This window comes from Dendrobates tinctorius, unplaced genomic scaffold (genome assembly GCF_039654945.1).
Source record: "Dendrobates tinctorius isolate UK_male_01 unplaced genomic scaffold, ASM3965494v1 ptg000211l, whole genome shotgun sequence".
In the NCBI taxonomy this organism is placed as follows: domain Eukaryota; kingdom Metazoa; phylum Chordata; class Amphibia; order Anura; family Dendrobatidae; genus Dendrobates; species Dendrobates tinctorius.
This window is the reverse complement of record NW_027361878.1, coordinates 376,707-400,058: the sequence shown is the minus strand read 5'-3', so window position 1 is coordinate 400,058 and position 23,352 is coordinate 376,707.

Genomic DNA, 23,352 nt, shown 5'->3' with positions numbered 1-23,352 from the left:
TTCAATATTTTGATGATAACATTTTTGGAGAGAGTGCTTCTTTAGCCCTTTCAGTACCTGGTGATTTTTCTTTTTTTTTTTCCTCCCGTTCTTCCAAGAGCCATACGTTTTTTACTTTTCCATCAACAATATACCTATATAAGGGATTGTTTTTGCAGTGCGATTGCACTTTTGAATGACACCATTGACTTTACCATATAGTGTACTGGAAAACGGGAAAGAAATTCCAAGTGCGTTGAAATTGCAAAAAAAAGTGCAACTCCACAATTTTTTTTACATTTTTTTATTTAACATGTTCAACATATGGTAAAACTGACCTGGCAATATGATTCCCTAAGTCAATACGCGTACGCAGATACCAAACATGTAGAGTTTTTCTTTTATTTACTTGGTAACAGTTGGGAAATTTGTAAGCAAAAAATATTTTGTTTTTGTTGCCATTTTCTAAGACCCGTAATATTTTCATGTTTTTGGGATCTGGGGCTGTGTAGGTGCATATTTTTTTGCAGCCTGAGCTGATAGCTTTATTGATACCATTTTGGCATTAATGCGATGTTAGGATTGCCTGGTATTGCATTATATTGCAATGTTGCAGCGGCCAAAAAATGCCATAATTCTGGATTTTTTAAATTTTACTTTGTTAATCCCATTTACCGATCGGATTAAGTTCCTTTATATTTTGTTAGATCAGACAATTTCTGAACACAGCGATGCCAAATTGTCATGGGTTTTCCACATCAAAGAGGAGCTAGAAGACCACAGCATCTGATTTCTCCTACTCCTGCACTGATTAGAAGCACTTCACCTTCATATTAAATGGTGTAAATTTCTTTTGGCAATGCAGGGATTAATCAGCTCTTTTGAGAGCTCCTAGAGCATAAAGCTCAGCTGTGCACTGTTAGCCACTCCCATCCCCTATATAATCTTAGCCCTGGCCAGCACTCTTTGTCAGAGTTAGCTTATGCTGCATGGCTGGAGGTTGTTGGTAGTTATTATTGGAGAAAGGTGTTTGGTGGATTTATCTGTGTATGTGCGACTGTTGCTAGGTTTTGAGTGTGTGATAATTCCCTTTTTTCTCCTACTTTAGTTTAACCAGCCTCCACTCCCCGGTGCATTATTCTTTTATTTGTGTGTGTATATTTGTATGTTTGATATTTTTCGTTACCTCTGTTCGTGTGCGCTACAGTGCACTACTACACCCCTTTTCCATGGGTGGGCGAAGGGTACAATCTGAGGGTGGATTCAGGAGCTAAGGCAAGGTACTTGGCCCCGGCATCTTCACCATCAGAAGTAATCTGGGGAAGAGGGCAGGTTTGGGACAGGGAAGGAGAACTGACACATGACACAGGGGGTGTGAAGAAGACACTGGGGACCAGCCTGTCCGACTAGTCTCCTGTCAACTAGACTTTTAAAGTATATTTTGCTATGAAATGCTGCCGTTACCATTTAGTCACTGGATTTAATTGTTTAAAAAGTAATAACAGAAAGGCTGTGTGCCCATGTTGCGTTTTGTATGCATTTCCACATTTTTGCAGCAGCGGAAACGCTTAAAAAGCGCTATTAAAATGTACCCCCATGGAATCCTATGGGATTCCGCAGTTGCTGTGCCCATGCTGCGGGTTTTACCGCTGCGGAATTGCATAGCAGTAAAATCCACAGCATGTCCATTATTTCTGCCATAGGATTGCATTGAAACGCTCACTTTACACATGTGGCTATGCCCACCATGCATAAAGTGAGCGCTTCATGTGCGGATGGTACCCAGGGTCTGGAGGAGAGGAGACTGTCCTCCAGGCCCTGGGTACCATAATCCTGTAAAAAATAGAATTAATATACTTACCCTCTGATGGCCCTCGAAATCTTCCGGCCTCTCAGCCATGCTGCCAGCATCTTTCGGTCCCAGGTATGCATTGCGCAAATCACATGAGATGATGTCGCGGTCACGTGACCTTGACGTCACAAAGGTCCTTCGCGCAAAACATCCCTGGGAACGGAACATGCCAGCAGCACCACTGAGGAGATCAGGGGCTGTCAGAAGGTGAGAATAACCATATTTTTTATTTTATTTTTTACATTCTATCTTCTATTATTGATGCCGCATAGGCAGCATCAATAGTAAAAAGCTGGACACACTTGTCAAGCACTATGCTTGATAAGTGTGACCAATCTGTCAATCACTTTTCCAAGCGATGCTTCAAATAGCTTAGAAAGTGCAAGCATTCTGCAAGCTAAAAACGCTTGCAAAACGCTTGTGTTTTGCGGGGAAAAAGCATGCGAATTCCGCATGTGTTTTACCCGTGGCAGGGAGTTGCAGAAATGCTGCGGACATTTCCGCAGCATTTCTGCAGCGTGGGCACTTAGCCTAAAAGGAATCTGTCACCACTAGAGTTGAGCGAAACAGATCGGCCAGATTCATAATTTGCCGACTTATGCCAAAGTCGGGTTTCGCCGACCGAAACCCGACCATAGCGTGAGGTCGGCCATGCGGTTGGCAAAACAAGCGCCAAAGTCGGATTTCCCAGAATGCTTGCAGATGCCTTTTTTTCAGCCAATGAGCAAGGACGTACACTGTGGGCAGCGAGATGACATGTGCAGCGTCCACCACCATCGTGGAGAAGGGCTTTGCAGTGACTGGCTTGCTTTGGGGGGCATCATAGTGTCTATAAAAGCCCTGACCGCCAACCTCCATTTTACTTCTGCCGATCTTAACAGTAGGGAGAGGTTGCTATTTATCAGTAGGGAGAGAGTTAGGGCTGTAAAGATATAAGAAGTTCTTATGTGCTTGTGCTGATAGCAATTGTGCTGTACAGTTAGTGTGCAGTGACAGGGGAGGATTTTCTTGTGTGCAGCAGCGCTGGTTATTAGACTGCCTGATAGCTGTATTGCTGTGTGTACACTGCTGTGCAGACTGCTTTTTACACAGCACTAATACTTTTATTCTTTTTTTCTGCACAGTTACCGACCTTTCATTTTTCCCCACACCGTATAGAGCTGTACGCTCCTCACACACTACCGTGTACCAGCTGGTATCACGGACAAATACATGCTGACTATATGTGTGTGACTCCGGAAATAAATACAGAGATTTAAATTTTCCCCTACACCATATACAGCTGTACGCTCCTCATACAGTACCGTATATCTGCTGTTTGTATTATGGTCAAATACATACTGAGTGAGCGTCTGTGTGTGACTCCGGAAATATATACAGAGATTTTAATTTTTCCCTACACCATATACAGCTGTACGCTCCTCATACAGTACCATATATCTGCTGGTATTTTTGGTACATTTTCCCAAACATGAGGAAGTATGGTGGAAGAGGCCGCGGACGTGGGAGGGGGGGCCAACTGGTATTGATGGTGGTGGTGGTGGTGCATCTGCTGGTAGTGCCAAAAGCACAATAGCACCTAAGGCAAGAGGTGTTGAGCCTGCATCATCGTCTGGCTCCAGAAGGCCTGGAAGGCTCCCTTTTCTGGGAGTAGGTAAACCGCTTTAAAAGCCGGAGCATCAGGAACAGATATTGACTTACATTGCCAAAAGAGCCTCCAGCTCTATCGCCTCCTCTTCTGAAGTTTCAAAAACTGCAATCACTGAGTTGTCAGTGCAGGCTCCTGGTCAAGAACAACACCTTTCCTTGTGTCCTTCACCCCCACCAAAAGTGAAGGATGCGGCAGGCCACACTTCAGATTACTCCCTGGAGCTCTTTTCACATACCATGCCTAAGTTATCGAGTGAAATCCTGAATTCCCCAGTCCAAGATGAATACAGTCATATGTTAAAGTTTGGGCACCCCTATTAATGTTAACCTTTTTTCTTTATAACAATTTTGGTTTTTGCAACAGCTATTTCAGTTTCATATATCTAATAACTGATGCACTCAGTTATATTTCTGGATTCAAATGAGGTTTATTGTACTAACAGAAAATGTGCAATCTGCATTTAAACAAAATTTGACCGGTGCAAAAGTATGGGCACCTCAACATAAAAGTGACAATAATATTTCGTAGATCCTCCTTTTGCAAAAATAACAGCCTCTAGTCGCTTCCTGTAGCTATTAATGAGTTCCTGGATCCTGGATGAAGGTATTTGTGACCATTCCTGTTTACAAAACAATTCCAGTTCAGTTAAGTTTGATGGTCGCTGAGCATGGACAGCCCGCTTCAAATCATCCCACAGATGTTCAATGATATTCAGGTCTGGGGACTGGGATGGCCATTCCAGAACATTGTAATTGTTCCTCTGCATGAATCCCTGAGTAGATTTGGAGCGGTGTTTTGGATCATTGTCTTGCTGAAATATCCATCCCCTGCGTAACTTCAACTTCATCACTGATTCTTGCACATTATTGTCAAGAATATGCTGATACTGAGTTGAATCCATGCGACCCTCAACTTTAACAAGATTCCCGATGCCGGCATTGGCCACACAGCCCCAAAGCATGATGGAACCTGCATCAAATTTTACTGTGGGTAGCAAGTGTTTTTCTTGGAATGCTGTGTTTTTTAGCCTCCATGCATAACGCCTTTTTGTATGACCAAACTCCTCAATCTTTGTTTCATCAGTCCACAGGACCTTCTTCCAAAATGTAACTGGCTTGTCCAAATGTGCTTTTGCATACCTCAGGTGACTCTGTTTGTGGCGTGCTTGCAGAAGCGACTTCTTTCGCATCACTCTCCCATACAGCTTCTCCTTGTGCAAAGTGCGCTGTATTGTTGATCGATGCACAGTGACACCATCTGCAGCAAGATGATGCTGCAGGTCTTTGGAGGTGGTCTGTGGCTTGTCCTTGACTGTTCTCACCATTCTTCTTCTCTGCCTTTCTGATATTTTTCTTGGCCTGCCACTTCTGGGCTTAACAAGAACTGTACCTGCATTCTTCCATATCCTTACTATGGTCCTCACAGTGGAAACTGACAGGTTAAATCTCTGAGACAACTTTTTGTATCCTTCCCCTGAAAAGCTATGTTGAATAATCTTTGTTTTCAGATTATTTGAGAGTTGTTTTGAGGAGCCCATGATGCCACTATTCATAGGAGAATCAAATAGGAGAACTACTTGCAAGTGGCCACTTTAAATACCTTTTCTCATGATTTGATACACCTGGCTATGAAGTTCAAAGCTCAATGAGGTTACAAAACCAATTTAGTGCTTCAGGAAGTCAGTAAAAAGTAGTTAGGAGTGTTCAAATCAAGAAAATGATAAGGGTGCCCAGTTGGCACTTCTTTTCTAGAAAAGCCATCCCTGCCCTCCACCTGCATGTTATAAAAATACACACCAATGAATAAAATTAGTTTAGAATAAAATATATAATAATAATAACTAATATTCAATGATGTGACAAGTTGAATGGCAAACCATTCCAGTAAAGTGTACCAAAAGAAAAGAACCCTGGACATGAACTAAAATTAATACATCATAAAACCAGCCAATGTAAGGGGAAGATAAAATACCTTTATTATTATTGGTAAGCAGTATTCTACATAGAGATGTACATGTGCACACACAAAATAAAGCATTAAAATATATAAAAACACCAGTGTACAAAAATACATATATTAACAGTTGTTCTTAAGAATAAAGCAGCACAGACCAAATGGGGCTTTTTTTATAAAAAAAAAAGTGATTGATAATCATGCAAAGTGCTAAAGTGCTTAAATAAGATGACCAACCAGTTATATTACATACCAGAACATATATAGAGAAAAGGGGGTAATATTAAATCATAAAAGATAAATAAATAAAATGAATTAATCATAAAGTGCAATGGTGCTATTGTGCAAAAATGACAAAGTATTTATAAGGGATAAGCCCTGCACGGGGACATGCTGCAAAATTATGAAGGTAATGTAATATAATAAGTACCTGGGAGAAATGTGGAGCGTGCACAGCGCACCCCGACGCGCGTTTCGGTATAACTCCTTCTTCAGGGGGTGTGTATGCTCCAAAAACCGGGTGTATATATAGGGGCCCAGTAATAATACACAAAATATAATGACAGGATAATAGAAAATATAATAAATAATAATAATATTTATTATTTTATTTTTTATTTTATTATTTATCATTTTTATTTATTAATTTTTCTATTTTTTATTTGATTTATTATTATTATTTATGTGTTTATATTTTTATTTATTTTTTATTATTATTAATTCTTAATTATTTTTCACTTATTTTTTATTATATTTTTTATACTGTTTATTTTCAGTTTTATTTATATTAATTTTATTTTTTTTTTTATATATGTCACGCTCGCGCCTTGGCTGAATGGCGCGAACCGAGGGGTTGTGGCCCCACTGTACCACAAACCAGACTACCCTGGAAGGGGCGTGACTATGACAGCTACCTCGGTCTTCACTGGAGCCTCTGATGGTGAGGTCAGGCTTGTGCGGCAGGTAGCTGTCGGGTGCCACTCCAGGGTGGTGTCTGGCTGTGGCTGCTGATCCCACTCGGGGACAAGTCACTTGGACAGGTGTGACTAACAGGCAGGCTGAGACACTGGGCAAGCAGGCACGGCTTGGTATACTGGCAGGCAGGCACGGCTTGGAGACACTGGGCAAGCGGGCATGGCTTGGAGACACTGGGCAAGCGGGCACGGCTTGGAGACACTGGGCAAGCGGGCATGGCTTGGAGACACTGGGCAAGTGGGCACGGCTTGGAGACACTGGGCAAGCGGGCACGGCTTGGAGACACTGGGTAGGTAGGTGACAGCTTGAGACACAGGACAGGCGGGCGTGGTATGAGAAAGGACAGGTAAGAACCTGTTCACACAGCAGGTATAGGCAGGAAGGAGTGGTGTATGTTGGAACAGTATTTGGACCTGTTCACACAGGAGGTGCAGGTACGGATATAGGCTGGAGTGTGGAGTAGGCAGAGCCGCAGAGCAGGCTGGGCTGCAAGGGGGCCGAGCAGGCACAGCGGCCAGGGAGCCGAGCAGGCAGAGCGGCCAGGGAGCCGTGCAGACAGAGCGGCCAGGGAGCCGTGCAGACAGAGCTGCCAGGGAGCAGACGCACAGATAGGGAGGACACAAGGAAAGACACGGCAGAGAAGGAACTACAGACAAGGAGACTGACAGACAGAGGTAAGGCTGAGTTCAGACAGAGACACAGGGACAAAGACACAAGGACCAGGATATTCTGCCTCCTGGCAGGCGGACAGAGAACAGACAAGGCACTGGAACAAGACTCAAGGGCCAGGATATTCTGCCTCCTGGCAGGCGAACAGAGAAATGCTAGGCAAGGTACCAAAATACAGGAATACGGATTAAGAGCCTTCAGAGAAGGCAAGACATAGGACAGGGCCTGGCTAGCTCAGCAGCAAGGAGCTAACTGAGTTTAGACATTGCACAGGCAAAGGTCAGTGGGTGTGGCGAAACTAAATAGTCAAGGGCTCTAGGTGATTGGTAAGGGACAGATTACACAGGGGCACCCTGACTGCATAAGAACAAGAGAGTTCAGGCGCCGCCCCCCTATACACACAGTCTGGAAACATGGAGAGCAGAGGCACAGAGCTGGCAACAGACAGAATTCACAGCATGGCTTGAAGCAGAAAGTAAGTTGGTGTGCGGGGGATGGGAGGCCATGCAGTGATGCCAGCAGGGTTGTTACAATATATATATTTTTTCTTTTTCTTTATTATTTTTCATTATTATTATTATTATTATTATGTGTTATATTTTCTATTATCCTGTCATTATATTTGGTGTATTATTCTTTATTAATTCTTTATTATTTATTATAAAAATTTATTATTTATCTGGTACTATATATGCTACTATACTTATTTTATTTTATATATTTTTTCACTGATACTCACCTCTTATTATTTATTATTTATATATTGATACATATATATAATTTATAACCCCTTTATTATTTCATCATATTTTTTATTTTATTATATTTTATGTATTTTTTTGTTTGTATAATTCTCTTTTCTTTTTCTTTTTTCTTTTGTCGCTACCTTCACTTTCCATGTATAGTCACACTTTATAATTGATCTGTCTCCTCCATTAGCATATATTTCATTGTTACAAGTCTATCAGCATGTACTTTCATTGGTGACAGTGGACCCGAGTAGAGCGCATGTGCAGCTCGCGTCCCGGCTGTCCTCGGGTCCGACGTCTCCATGGTTCCCGAGACGCTTGGTACACTGGTGATTTTATATATTTTAATGCTTTATTTTGTGTGTGCACATGCACGTCTCTATCTAGAATACTGCTTACCATTAATAATAAAGGTATTTTATCTTCCCCTTACATTGGCTGGTTTTATGATGTATTAATTTTAGTTCATGTCCAGGGTTCTTTTCCTCCACCTGCATGTGAAAGACCGCATTGTCCATGCACTCAAACAATCAGTGAGTGGAAAGGTGCACCTCACAATAGATGCATTGACCAGTAGGCATGGCCAGGGCCGTTACGTATCCATCACTGAGCACTGGGTTAATGTGGTGGATGCAGGGTCCACAGGGGACAGCGGCGGTGGGACAGTGCTGCCTAGCCCACTGTATAGGCAACATTTGGCTGTAGGCATTCGACCCTCCGCCTCCTCCTCCAGAAGTGAAAGCTCGTCGACAGAGCGCAGTCGCACAAGCACTCCATCCGCAGCTGCCAGTGTTGCACACGAGGTGTCCCACTGTCGTACAGCTAGTGGTAAGCGTCAGCAGGCTGTTTTAAAGATGATGTCTTTGGGCGACAAGAGACACACCGCGGAGGTACTGGTGACTACTTGCAGCGAGAAACTGAGTCATGGCTGGGCAGTCTACATCTTGAGCTAGGCAAGGTAGTCAGTGATAACGGACGTAATTTTGTGGCGGCCATAGCCCTGGCAAAACTCAGACACATATCTTGCCTGACTCACACCTTGAACCTGGTGGTGCAGTGCTTCATAAATAATTATCCAGAGATACCAGCCCTACTCCATAAGGTGCGAAGACTTTGCTCGCACATCCGTCGCTCGCCCGTAGACTCCAGTCGTATGCAGATGGGTCGCCCTCCCAGGGCTGTGGGGTACTCGGTACCAGGCCGGTGTCAGCGGGATGTGTCACAGCAGCGGTGACCCAGTCCGTGGCCCTGGGCGCCCAAGCAATGGGGGGAATGTAATGGTGGAATGTAGTTAGGTGAATAGTTCGTGACGCCACCTGTGGTGTTCGGCAAGGGAGGTGTTAAGCCGACGCTGCATGCAGATCCGCTGGGGCTGATGGTATGGTGCAGCAAAGATGTCAAAGCTCCCCACAGGTGAAGCTGTAGTCCCAGGGCAGTGTAGATGTGATTGGCACGGGGATGTAGCAGTGCCGGAAGGGTAGGAAGCAGACAAGACACAGCGGGGTGCAATTTCTGTACCTTTACTGGGTAACTGCAGTCCAGGTTCCTGATTACAGATGGTAGAGGAGCAGGTTAGCCTGGAAGCAACTCAGGGTTTCTCTCTCAGCAGAAGGGCTGTGCAATCTCCTTCCTAGCGCCTCTATGTGGGAAGATCTCCTAGTACTGAGTTCACTGGATTTCCTCCTGTCGTATGTTCCCAAGGACCTTACTTGCACGGCAGACAGCTGTAGCCTATCTCGGGGGCTCCTCTCCTGAGTCCCGGCTCACTATCCCAACTGCTGTTGTGCCTCAAGTCTTAGATGGGAGCAGGGCATCTACAGCCTCCTACTCCTCTGGTGTCTGCTGCAGGACCGTTAGTATCCATACAACCGTGGAGACCTGGCTCCAGTTCATGCGCTCTCACCGTGAGGGAGCTCTCCAGCTGGAGCTCAACCTCAGCGCTCCTTCCACACATCTGCACACTTCACCCTCCGCAGACTAACTGACCACTCCTTCCTCTTGGCCCTCAGGGAGCACTCCTCCCCTCAATTCCAGTTCAGAGTCCCCCCTGCTGGCCAGGAGTGGAACTGTGTTGCATGTACGGATTGACTGGGAGAGAGACCCATCATTGCCTCTAAGCCTGACATTACCCTCCCCTGGAGGAAGGCAAAGCCAGTGTGGCGACCATACTCCTGGGGGCACCACATTCCCACTAGTGAAAGTCATCACTCCTGGGCTGAACAAAGAAAACATGAATAACAGTTAAACAATAATAATTGTACAAGATTTAAAAATAAAAAGTTACGAAAACCAAGTGCTTCAAAAATGGTCCTATGATGGCAAGTCCAAGCATCAATGTCCATGGTCCATTCCTGGGCAAATGGTTAATTATTTACAAGGAAAGTTTTTGACCACACACAAGTCCTGTGGTTCAGTGTCCATCACAACAAGAAACAATAACTTCGAAAAGACTTTTTACAGGTTACCTGTAGGCACAAACTTGAAAAACAGTTAAATATTTACATTTCAACAGTTACATTACTCTATATGCGTTATCTAATGGGTGGTATACTGTTATGAATGAGTCACCGGAGGAGGAGAAAACAAAAATACAAGCTAAGTCCAGAAAACCGGAGAGGTTGGTAGCTATCGGATTGCAGACCCCTGATCCTATACACCACAACTAACAGTAGCCGTGGGAGGTTCCTACGGTGCCCTGGACCCCTCGTCACAGCCAAAGAACTACATAAGCCTAAAGAAGGAAAGGGGAAATCTAAACTGCCCCAGAGCAGACCCCAAAGCAATAGACAGCCCCCAACATGTATTGTCGGTGAAAAACAGATGAAAACACAAACACAGAAAGACAGGCTGAGCAAACGATGGGGCCCAATTAACTAGACAGGACAGGACAGAAAAGATGCTGGCTGCAATCCGCAAAAAACCCTACCAAAAATGTCCCAACCGTCTGATAGGAAAAAAGGCCCTGAAGTCGCTAGACTTCAAAATCACTATATCAGCACTCAGGTATATTCCGAAAACAGAGCAAAGAGATCAACTGATCAGAGACAAAGATGGAATTCAGCCAGTCCCAACCAGGACTGGCTGAATACAAACACTAAGGAAACCAGACAAAATCTCATGGAATAATAGCAGGGCAAAAACTTAGCTTTTAGAACACAGGAACTAAGCTGGATGCAAGAGCTCAGAGCAGAAAGGATCACCAGCAGCCCTGCAGGGCGTCGGCTGCCTTATATCCACTCAGAAATTCCAGATGTCCAATCACACTCCGCCTGTTCAAATGACAGGTTCTTCCCATCCCAATCAATTTCACTACCTCTCTTCACCAGCAGAGGGAGTTCATCAGACATCAAAGGTGAAGGGGAGAATGAACTCACAACAGTACCTCTCCCTTGAGGAGGGGTCACCGAACCCTCATCCACGCCACCAGGGCGATCAGGATGGGCCTGATGAAAAGCACGAACCAATCTTTCGGCATGAATATCGGATGCAGGGACCCAAGAATTATCCTCCTGGCCATAACCCTTCCATTTAACCAAATACTGGAGTCTCCGTCTAGGCAGGCGAGAATCCAGTATCTTCTCAACCTCATATTCCACATTACCTTCAACCAATACAGGGTCAGGAGGTGCCACCACAGGAACTACTGGCTCAACAAACCTCTTTAACAGAGACTTATGAAACACATTATGGATCTTGACTGTAACAGGAAGAGCCAATCGAAAAGAGACCGGATTAAGAATCTCCAAAATTAAGGAGACTCCACCTGCCCTGAAGAAAATCGAGGATGAAACCCAAAGTTACAAAAAAAAGGTGACATCAAAGTGGCAGAACTAGCTCTATTATTTAAAGCAAATTCGGCCAAGGGCAAAAATGAAACCCAATCATCCTGATCAGCAGAAATAAAACATCTCAAATACGACTCCAAAGTCTGGTTTGTTCTCTCCGTCTGCCCATTGGTCTGAGGGTGAAACGCAGAGGAGAAGGACAACTGAATTCCCAGCTTGGAACAGTAAGTCCTCCAAAATCTAGAAACAAACTGAACTCCTCTGTCAGATACAATGTTCTCAGGAATCCCGTGCAAGCGAACCACCTGTTGCAAAAACAAGGGCACCAACTCTGAGGAAGATGGCAACTTAGGGAGTGGTACAAGATGGACCATCTTAGAGAATCTATCACAAATCACCCCCAAATAACAGTCATTCTCTGAGAGGCAGGCATATCAGAGATAAAATCCATTGAAATATGGGTCCATGGCCTCCTGGGCAACGGCAAAGGCATCAACAACCCACTAGAGCGAGAACAAGGTTTAGACCGGGAGCAAGTCCCACAGGACTGCACAAAATTCCTGACATCACGAGACAAGGCGGGCCACCAAAAAGATCGACTCACCAAATCTCTAGTACCAAAAATACCTGGATGACCAGCCAATGCGGAGCAATGAACCTCAGACATCACTCTCTTCCTCCACTGGTCAGGAACATACAATTTTCCAATGGGACAACGCTCAGGTTTGTCCTCCTGAAACTCTTCCAGAACACGTCTCAAATCGGGCGAGATGGCAGAAAGAACTACCCCCTCACCTAAGATGGTAGCAGGATTGGTCACAATAGGAGAATCAGCAAAGAAACTCCTAGAGAGGGCGTCTGCCTTGACATTCTTAGTGCCCGGAAGAAAAGAGACCACAAAATCAAAACGTGTGAAAAACAAGGCCCACCTAGCCTGTCTAGGATTCAAGCGTTTGGCCGACTCCAGGTAAATCAAATTCTTGTGGTCAGTAAGGACCACGACTTGATGTTTAGCTCCCTCCAACCAATGTCTCCACTCCTCAAATGCTCATTTCATGGCTAACAGTTCCCGATTCACCACATCATAGTTACGTCCGGATGGGGAGAACTTTCGGGAAAAGAAAGCACAGGGATTCATTTTAGATGTTACAGGATCTTTTTGGGACAAAACAGCTCCTGCACCAATCTCAGAAGCGTCCACCTCTACCTGAAACGGGAGTGAGACATCAGGTTGCCGCAAAACCGGAGCAGAAGTGAACCTTCGCTTCAGCTCCTGAAAAGAAGAAACAGCCTCCGGAGACCAATTCAGCACATCAGCCCCCTTCTTAGTCAAATCAGTCAATGGTTTGGCAATACCAGAAAAATTAGCTATAAATTTACGATAAAAATTAGCAAAACCCAAAAACTTCTGGAGGGCCTTCAAAGAAGTGGGCTGAACCCAATCATAAATGGCCTGTACCTTGGCCGGGTCCATTTCAATAGTTAACGGAGACAAAATAAATCCCAAAAATGAAATCCTCTGTACACCAATAAGGCATTTCGATCCCTTGACATACAGGGAATTCTCACTCAAAATCCGGAACACAGTCCGAACATGTTCCACATGAGAGTCCCAATCCTTGGAAAAGATCAAAATATCATCCAGATAGATGATCAAAAATTTATCCACAAAGTCTCGGAAAATATCATTCATGAAGCACTGGAAGACAGGAGGGGCATTAGTGAGCCCAAAAGGCATCACCAGGTACTCAAAATGTCCCTCCGGAGTATTAAACGCCGTCTTCCATTCATCCCCCTGCTTAATGCGAATAAGATTATACGCCCCCCTGAGGTCAAGCTTGGTAAACCAGCAAGCACCTTTAACTCTGGAGAATAGATCAGAAATCAGGGGTAACGGATACTGATATTTAACAGTAATTTTGTTGAGGGAACGATAGTCAATACAAGGCCTTAATGAACCATCTTTCTTGGCCACAAAAAAAAAAACAGCACCTAAGGGTGAAGAGGATGGTCTAATATGACCCTTCTCCAACGACTCCTTAATATAGGATCGCATAGCCTCGTGCTCGGGTACAGATAAATTGAAAAGTCGACCCTTGGGAAATTTACACCCAGGGCTCAGCTCAATTGCACAGTCATAACTCCTATGAGGAGGCAAAGACGCAGACTCATTCTCACTAAATACATCATAAAAATCAGCCAAATAGTCAGGAACATCATGCGACTGGGGAGAGGTGGAGAAAATAGGAGCGTCACTAAGGGCACACCGACAACCCCAACTCACCACAGACACAGATTTCCAATCCAAAACTGGATTATGGATTTGCAACCAGGGAAACCCCAGAACGATGGTATCATGCAAATTATACAACACCAAAAATCTGCAATTTTCTTGATGGTCTGGGGCGACCCGCATTACCACCTGGGTCCAAAACTGAGGTTTAATCTTCGCCAAAGGAGTAGCATCAATAACCCTCAAAGGGATAGGTGTCCGCAGAGGTGTCATAGGAAACCCACAACGTTTAGCAAAATCCAAGTCCATCAGGTTCAGAGCTGCTCCCAAATCCACAAAAGCCTTAGCGGAAAATGTGGACAGGGAGCAGATCAGAGTAATTGCCAGAAGAAACTTAGGTTGAACACCACCCACAGCAAATGTGTGTGCAAAACGTTTCTCTCGTTTAGGGCAGACAGAATATGAGAGGCATCTCCACAGAAAAAACACAGCTTATTACGCCTTCTGAACTCCTGACGTTGCGTCCTAGACAAAACTCTATCACATTGCATAGGTTCAGACATTTGTTCAACAGGTGGCAACACCTCTCGTGCAGTTTTGCATTCACGCAAACGCCGATCAACCTGAATGGCTAATGACATAGAATCGTCAAGACCAGAGGGAACAGGAAATCCCACCATAGTATCTTTTACGGTTTCTGACAAACCCTTCCGAATGAGAGCTGCCAAGGCACCATCATTCCAGGTAGTAAGGACCGCACACTTTCGGAATTTTTGACAGTACAACTCTGCAGAATCCTGACCCTGGCTCAATGCCAAAAGGGCCTTTTCAGCCTGATCAATAGCATTAGGTTCATCATACAACAACCCCAAGGCCTGAAAAAATGCGTTCACATCAGTCAGAATAGAATCATCAGGTTTCAAAGAAAACGCCCAATCCTGGGGATCGCCGCGCAGCAAAGAGATGACAATTTTAACCTGCTGCTCAGAGCTCCCCGATGAGTTAGGCTTCAAGGCAAAAAATAATTTACAATTTTATTCTTAAAATTCAGAAATTTAGACCGATCCCCAAAAACACATCAGGAGTAGGGATCTTTGGTTCGGCAGCATGTGAATGAGCAATATAGGTGGAAATTCCCTGCACTTCAGCAGTAAGCTGCTCCACATGATCAGACAATTGCTTAATCTCCATTGAGAAAAATTTCCCCCTACGGCCTCAGAGAACTAGAGGAAAAAATATACACACAAAAAAAAAATTGACACTTTTTTTTTTTACAATTCTCTCCTGCTATTGAGCACCCTAGAATCTGCGGTATGGCTGGTGATTCTGTTATGAATGAGTCACCGGAGGAGGAGAAAACAAAAATACAAGCTAAGTCCAGAAAACCGGAGAGGTTGGTAGCTATCGGATTGCAGACCCCTGATCCTATATACCACAACTAACAGTAGCCGTGGGAGGTTCCTACGGTGCCCTAGACCCCTCGTCACAGCTAGAGAACTACATAAGCCTAAAGAAGGAAAGGGGAAATCTAAACTGCCCCAGAGCAGACCCCAAAGCAATAGACAGCCCCCAACATGTATTGTCGGTGAAAAACAGATGAAAACACAAACACAGACAGAAAGACAGGCTGAGCAAACGATGGGGCCCAACTAACTAGATAGGACAGGACAGAAAAGATGCTGGCTGCAATCTGCAAAAAACCCTACCAGAAATGTCCCAACCGTCTGATAGGAAAAAAGGCCCTGAAGTCGCTAGACTTCAAAATCACTATATCAGCACTCAGGTATATTCTGAAAACAGAGCAAAGAGATCAACTGATCAGAGACAAAAGTGGAATTCAGCCAGTCCCAACCAGGACTGGCTGAATACAAACACTAAGGAAACCAGAAAAAATCTCATGGAAAAATAGCAGGGCAAAAACTTAGCTTTTAGTAGACAGGAACTAAGCTGGATGCAAGAGCTCAGAGCAGAAAGGATCACCAGCAGCCCTGCAGGGCGTCGGCTGCCTTATATCCACTCAGAAATTCCAGATGTCCAATCACACTCTGCCTGTTCAAATGACAGGTTCTTCCCATCCCAATCAATTTCACTACCTCTCTTCACCAGCAGAGGGAGTTCATCAGACATCAAAGGTGAAGGGGAGAATGAACTCACAACAGTATACCCTGTGTAATGCGGGTAGACCTGCGTAACTCTAGTGTAGGGGGTAATGTACTGGATACACTACTGGGGGTTCTGCATGGCACAGGGATCCTAGATGGTCTAGTAACTCTTAGACTCACCAGGGGCACAACAGGTTCACCACTGGCAGGGCGAGGGTTCTCTGGCTCCACTGCTGGTGTGGCATCTGCTGCCTGATTTTCCTGATCCTCAGGATTTTCTTGAGTCACTTCTTCCTGTGCTACCACTTGGGGAAACATCAATACTGGCACCATTATTGCATCGTTTATTTTAGTCCAATTCGCAGGAAACTCTCCAAGTTTGGTGCTGACCTTCTCTTCTTTCTCTAAGGCTACTTTCACACATCAGGTTTTCGGCGTCAGGCGCGATCCGGCGTCGTGCCGGAACGCCGGATCCGGCAAATGTTTTGTAAAACCGGATGTGACGGATCCGGTTTTCTGCCGGATCCGTCTTTTTCTTGACAGACAAAACCGGATCCGTCTCATCCGGTTCATCCGTTTTTCTATCCGTTTTTCGACGGATTACGCCGGATCCGGTTTTTAAAATTGACCCTTGTGGCTACTGAGCATGCTCAGACCAAAAAAACCGGATCCGGCGCATTGCGGCGCTCATAGGCTTCCATTGTGTGAAAAAGCCGGACGCGCCGGATCCGGCGTGTCCGGCTTTTTCGCCGGAGACAAAAAACGTTACAGTAGACGTTTTTTCCAGACGCCGGATCCGGACACATTGCCGGATCCGGCGAAAACCGGATGAAACGCATGGCCATCCGGAGCGATCCGGCGCAAATGCAAGTCAATGGGGGGGAAACCGGATCCGGCATTGCATTTCGCCGGATCCGGTTTCTGTCAAAAGCGCCGGATCGCGCCTGAAGGCGAAAACCTGATGTGTGAAAGAGGCCTAAGGGTTGGATGTTATTTGGTTCTGCTTTTCTTTCTCTTAACTGGTCAGGGCACAACCTCAAATGATCTATCGATACCGCGGCCAAGGTCTCTCCTCCATCTTTACTAACAAGGCATACCTTTGTATTATCAAAATTTGAGGGCATAATGGTATAAGGTTCAGCTTCCCACTGATAATCCAACTTGTGCAATCTTCTCTTTCTTTTCAAGACTTGCTCTCCCGGCGACAAAGGAACGACAGGTGCATTTTGATTGTAAAGCTTCTCCTGCTTTTGTCTTGCCTGGGCTAGACTTTTCTCCACACATTCTTGAACTCTTTTGTACTGTTGCTGCCTCTCTGTATCCCAGTCAGCATCCGGGGACGGTACTTCAGGCGTAAGGACTCCCATGTCCAAATCTATAGGCAGTTTACCAGGTCTTGCTCTCATTAAGTAAGCTGGGGTACAGTTGGTGGAGTTCACTGGAATATGGTTGTAGAGGTCTACCAGATCTGGCAACTTCTCTGGCCACAGATTTCTCTCCTCCAAGGGCAAAGTCTTCAGGAGGTCCATCACCACCTGATTCATCTTCTCACACATGCCATTGGTCTGTAGGTGATACAGTGTCATCCGGATCTTCTTACAACCATACAAGCTACAGAATTCATGGAACACTTCTGCCTCGATAGCTGGACCTTGATCAGTAAGCACTCTCTCAGGATACCCATGTGGCCTACAAAAATGCTGTTGCAATGCTCTGGCTGCTGTCCTGGCAGTTAGATCTTTGACAGGCACAACTACCAGGAATCTTGAGTAGTGGTCCACAATGGTAAGAGCATAGATGTAGCCTGACCGACTTGGAACCAGCTTCACATGGTCCAGGGCTACCAACTCAAGTGGCTGTTTGGTGATGATTGGCTGTAGAGGAGCTCTCTGGCTGTTTCGATCCTTTCTGCGCAGGTTACATTGCCCACACTCCCGGCACCACCTCTCAATGGCTTTCCTCATACCAGCCCAGTAGAACCTCTCCCGGAGCAATGCTTCCATCTTCTTCCATCCGAAGTGTCCAGCTCCATTGTGGTATGCTTCCAGGACCATTGATGCCTCTCTCTTCGGGACTATCACCTGCCAGACCAGCTCATGAGTACGGCCGTTGATACTCCTCCGACACAGCTTTCCTTCATAGATAAACAGCCAGCCTCTCTCCTTCCACAACTGCTGGGTTTCTTCCGGAGACAGTAGCTCCTTCACCAGGCGGACTGCAGGGTCACTATCTTGCGTTTCTGCCCAGTCATGATGGGGCAATGGATTCAGGGTGACCTCCTTCAAGCCAGACCGTCTGTTTCTCACTCCTTGAGCACGCTGGGCCGCAAGTGGCAGGGAGGTAGCTCTATTTCTTCAAGAGCCTCAGGGTCTTTTCCTGCATCTGGTAGGTTAGGCATCCTGGACAGCGCATCAGCATTGGCATTCTTGTGCCCTGCTCGGTACTTGATAGTGAACTCGTAATTAGACAGCCGAGCCATCCATCGCTGCTCCAGTGCACCCAGCTTTGCAGTGTCCAAGTGCGTCAATGGATTGTTGTCCGTGAAGATAGTAAACTTGGCAGATGCTCGGTAATGTTTGAACCTTTCTGTGACAGCCCAGACTATGGCCAGGAACTCCAGCTTGAAAGAACTGTAGTTGTCAGGGTTCCTCTCAGTGGGGCGCTGCTTCCTGCTGGCGTAGGAGATCACTCTTTCCTTTCTATTCTGTACCTGCGACAGTACTGCTCCTAGTCCCACGTTGCTGGCATCAGTATACAGCACAAAGGGTTTGTCATAATCTGGGTAGGCCAGAACTTCGTCACCTGTGAGAGCCATCTTCAACCGAGTGAAAGATCTCTCCAACTCTTCAGTCCATTCAAAGGTGGAATTTTTCTGCTTGTTCTTCTTGGACTGCCCCACCAGGAGATTTTGCATAGGGGTGGCTATTTCAGTAAAGCCTTAGGTGAATCTTTGGTAGTAGCCTACCAGTCCAAGGAATTGCCGTACTTCATGGAGGTTGCTGGGCTTCGTCCAGTCCCGGATGACTGTGACCTTGTCCGGATCTGGTGCCACACCTTCTGCACTGACCACATGACCAAGGTACTGTACCTTGGGCTTCAGGAGGTGGCATTTGGAAGGCTTCACCTTCAGGCCAAAATTGGACAAAGCTTCAAACACCTCAGCCAGGTGCTCCAGATGATCTTCATAGGTTTTGGAGAAAACAATGACATCCAAGTACAACAGGACTGTCTCAAAGTTCATGTGTCCCAGGCAGCACTCCATCAGCCGTTGAAATGTCCCTGGAGCAGTGCAGAGCCCAAATGGCATATAATTGAACTCATGGAGACCCATTGGAGTGGTAAATGCGGTTTTCTCCTTATCTGCCTCTGCCACGGGAACCTGCCAATACCCACTAGTGAGATCCAAGGTGGAAAAGTAGTTAGCAGTTTTAAGTGCAGCCAAGGACTCTTCAATTCTAGGTAATGGGTAGGCATCTTTGTGTGTAATGCTGTTAATTTTCCTGTAATCAACACACATTCTCATGGTACCATCCTTTTTCTTTACAAACACTATGGGAGCTGCCCATGGGCTACAACTGTCTCTGATAACCCCTGCTTCCTTCATTTCTTTCAACATACTCTTAGCACATTGGTACTGTGTTGGGGGTATAGGTCTGTACCTCTCCTTTATGGGTGGATGGTCTTCAGTGGGGATATGATGTTGAACCCCTTTTGCCTGCCCAAAATCTAGTGGGTGCTTGCTGAATACCCGATCATACTCCTGTGTTACTCTGTAAACCCCATTTTTCTGGTATGAAGGTGTAGAGTCAGTTCCCACCTGCAGTTACCGGCACCACTCCTCTGGCTGTTTCACAGAGCCATTGACCTCCACCTGATCGGATGAGACCAAGGGTTCTGCTGCCTGCAATGAGTTGTTATTAACAGTGGGCAGCTTAGCAACTGTGGCGTACCGAGGTATTGTGGCCTCCTCTTCCCCACAATTCAAAAGGCGTACATCAACCACCCCTCTGGCTGTCAGGACAGTGGGCCTGCTATCGGAGTATACTGGTTCTACCAATGCCTGGTAATCTCTCCCTCTGAGGCCTATAGCTGCCCGACACCAAACCAACATTTCACATCTGGGGGGTATTGCAATGGGGAAAGCATCACTCACTCTGACGCTGCCAATCTCTCCGCCAGAGTTCTACCTGTTGTCTTTGCATCAGGGCTCTGATCTCCTTCTGCAGGACTCGTTGTTCACTGGAACCAGCAGTCTCAGCCACCTGTTGCAACAAGACAATAACCTCGGACAGACAGTTTTCAATTACATTTGTACCCAGAGTCATCATGGGATTACATTTGCGTCGATCAATATCAACAACTATCAGACCTTGAGATTTCAGCTCTACCTAACCCACTTTAACAGTAATCTCTTTGAATCCAATCTGCGGCAAAGACTGACCATTTCTGGCAACTACCGTCAGTTCATCAGTTGGGCCACGGGTAAGTTCAGAATCAGCCCAATACCTCTTGTAGAGAATATAGGGCATGGTAGTAACCTGGGAGCCAGTGTCCAACAAAGCGTTCATGGGGATACCATCAATCACCACAGGGAGAATCGGTCTCCCTCCAATATACTTGGCTCTCCAGTTCTTTGGGCCTGGGGATCCTACTCCTGGGGGTTGGCCCTCTGCCCCAGGAGTTGCTCGTTTAAAGGACAGTACCTTGCAAGATGACCTGCCTTATAACAGCGACGACAGATGGGACATCCGTCCTGGTCATAGCGATCGTTGTTCCTTCCTCAAAGTGGCGGGGTTCTCCTCCTCCGGAGCCACGGGACATCCTCTGGACTGGAAGCAAGCTGGATCTTTTCTTTGGAGGACACCTGCAGGGACTGCATGGTTTGGGTAAGTGCAGCCATTTCTTTGGTCAACTCCTGGACCTGAAGACGCAGCTCCTCAGTTGGATCTTTATCCAGAGTCTGTGCATCAGCCTCCACAGGGATGGAAGGGAAAGACATTGCTTCCTGGTGGTAGGTGATCGCTGGGCGCCTAGGGGGCGCTGGACGGCTGTCAGTGGGTTCCTGCAGTACCTGTATAGCCCTGTCCTTAAAATCAGCAAAGTTCAGATCAGGGTCTTGCAGGGTTATAATGCGCAACTGCCCTCTGTGGGTACTGGACAGGAGTCTCTCAATGAACTGCTCCTTTAACAGTTTATCTTCCTCCTTTACACTGTCAGGATCAACTTGCTTAACTGCTCGCAGCGCCTCCTGCAGGTTGAGAGCATAGTCCCTGATACTGTCCTGCGCTTTCTGTTTACAGCCAAAGAACCTCATCTTGATTTCAGCTGCAGTGCGGGTGTCAAAGGTGCTTCTCAGCTTGGCCAGGATCTTTACAACAGTCTCTTTATCAGTGTCCTGCCAGGCTTTCACCTCTCTCTGTGCTGCACCCGTTAGCTGTCCAATCAGGATATTCACTTTCTGGCTATCAGACAGAGGGTATACTTCAAACAAACTGCACAGTCTCTCTTTAAATTCACTCAGGGTATGTGACTCACCCGAGTACTGCGGTAGCCAGGCCGCTCCTGGTATGTAGGGCATGGACAGCAGCATTATGGATACCGCTGCTGCAGTCGCTCCTCCTTGCAGTGCCGCGGGGTTGGCGGCAGCGTCCGCCGCTGCATTGCCGTGTGGCGCGGACATCCTCTTCCCCCCTAGTTAACGTTAGCCAGGGCCGGGGGTTGCGTGAGCTCACCGGCGGCCGCTTCGCAGGCCCAACGCTCCAGGCTGTAGGCCTCAGCTCCTCCCCTTCTCGCGCGCTGTCCTCTCTTCCCGCGCGGCACTTCACTTCTTTGTGCTCTGTGGCAGGCTCCGCCCACGAAGGCCTGCCCCTTTTTCTTCCCGCGCGCGCCAAGCTGCGCGGCAATGGCGGCAATTGGCACCAATTTCACACACAGTCTATTTCACAAACACAGTCTATGGCACACAGGACCCGGGGGGTACCGGGCTCCGTAATCCTGTTTGTGATGCCAAATAGGGTTACCCTCCCAGGGCTGTGGGGTACTCGGTACCAGGCCGGTGTCAGCGGGATGTGTCACAGCAGCGGTGACCCAGTCCGTGGCCCTGGGCGCCCAAGCAATGGGGGGAATGTAATGGTGGAATGTAGTTAGGTGAATAGTTTGTGACGCCACCTGTGGTGTTTGGCAAGGGAGGTGTTAAGCCGACGCTGCATACAGATCCGCTGGGACTGATGGTATGGTGCAGCAAAGATGTCAAAGCTCCCCACAGGTGAAGCTGTAGTCCCAGGGCAGTGTAGATGTGATTGGCACGGGGATGTAGCAGTGCCGGAAGGGTAGGAAGCAGACAAGACACAGCGGGGTGCAATTTCTGTACCTTTACTGGGTAACTGCAGTCCAGGTTCCTGATTACAGATGGTATTGGAGCAGGTTAGCCTGGAAGCAACTCAAGGATTCTCTCTCAGCAGAAGGGCTGTGCAGTCTCCTTCCTAGCGCCTCTATGTGGGAAGATCTAGTACTGAGTTCACTGGAGTTCCTCCTGTCAGATGTTCCCAAGGACCTTACCTGCACGGCAGACAGCTGTAGCCTATCTCGGGGGCTCCTCTCCTGAGTCCCGGCTCTCTATCCCAACTGCTGTTGTGCCTCAGGTCTTAGATGGGAGCAGGGCATCTACAGCCTCCTACTCCTCTGGTGTCTGTTGCAGGACCGTTAGTATCCGTACAACCGTGGAGACCAGGCTCCAGTTCATGCGCTCTCACCGTGAGGGAGCTCTCCAGCCGGAGCTCAACCTCAGCACTCCTTCCACACGTCTGCACACTTCACCCTCCGCAGACTAACTGACCACTCCTTCCTCTTGGCCCTCAGGGAGCTTTCCTCCCCTCATTTCCGGTTCAGAGTCCCCCCTGCTGGCCTGGAGTGGAACTGTGTTGCATGTATGGATTGACTGCGAGAGAGACCCATCATTGCCTCCAAGCCTGACATTACCCTCCCTTGGAGGAAGGCAAAGCCAGTGTGGCGACCATACTCCTGGGGGCGCCACACAGAGGCTGCTGCGATCGCTCCACCTCCCCTAAACATAGACATTTCAACAAGGTGGAACTCCACCATGCACATGGTTGAGAGGCTGTGCGAACAGAGGCAGGCTGTAATGCAGTCGTCCCCAACCTTTTTCGCTCCATGGACCGGCTTCGAGCAAGACCATTCTTCCATGGCCCAGCGGGGTGGAGGTGGGGCGGGGGGGCTATATATATGTGTATATATACATATACACACACATACACACACATACACAAACACACACAGATACACATACACAGATAAACACACATACATACAAACACATACGTGCACAGATACACACACAGATAAACACACATACATACACACATACACAGATAAACAAACATACAC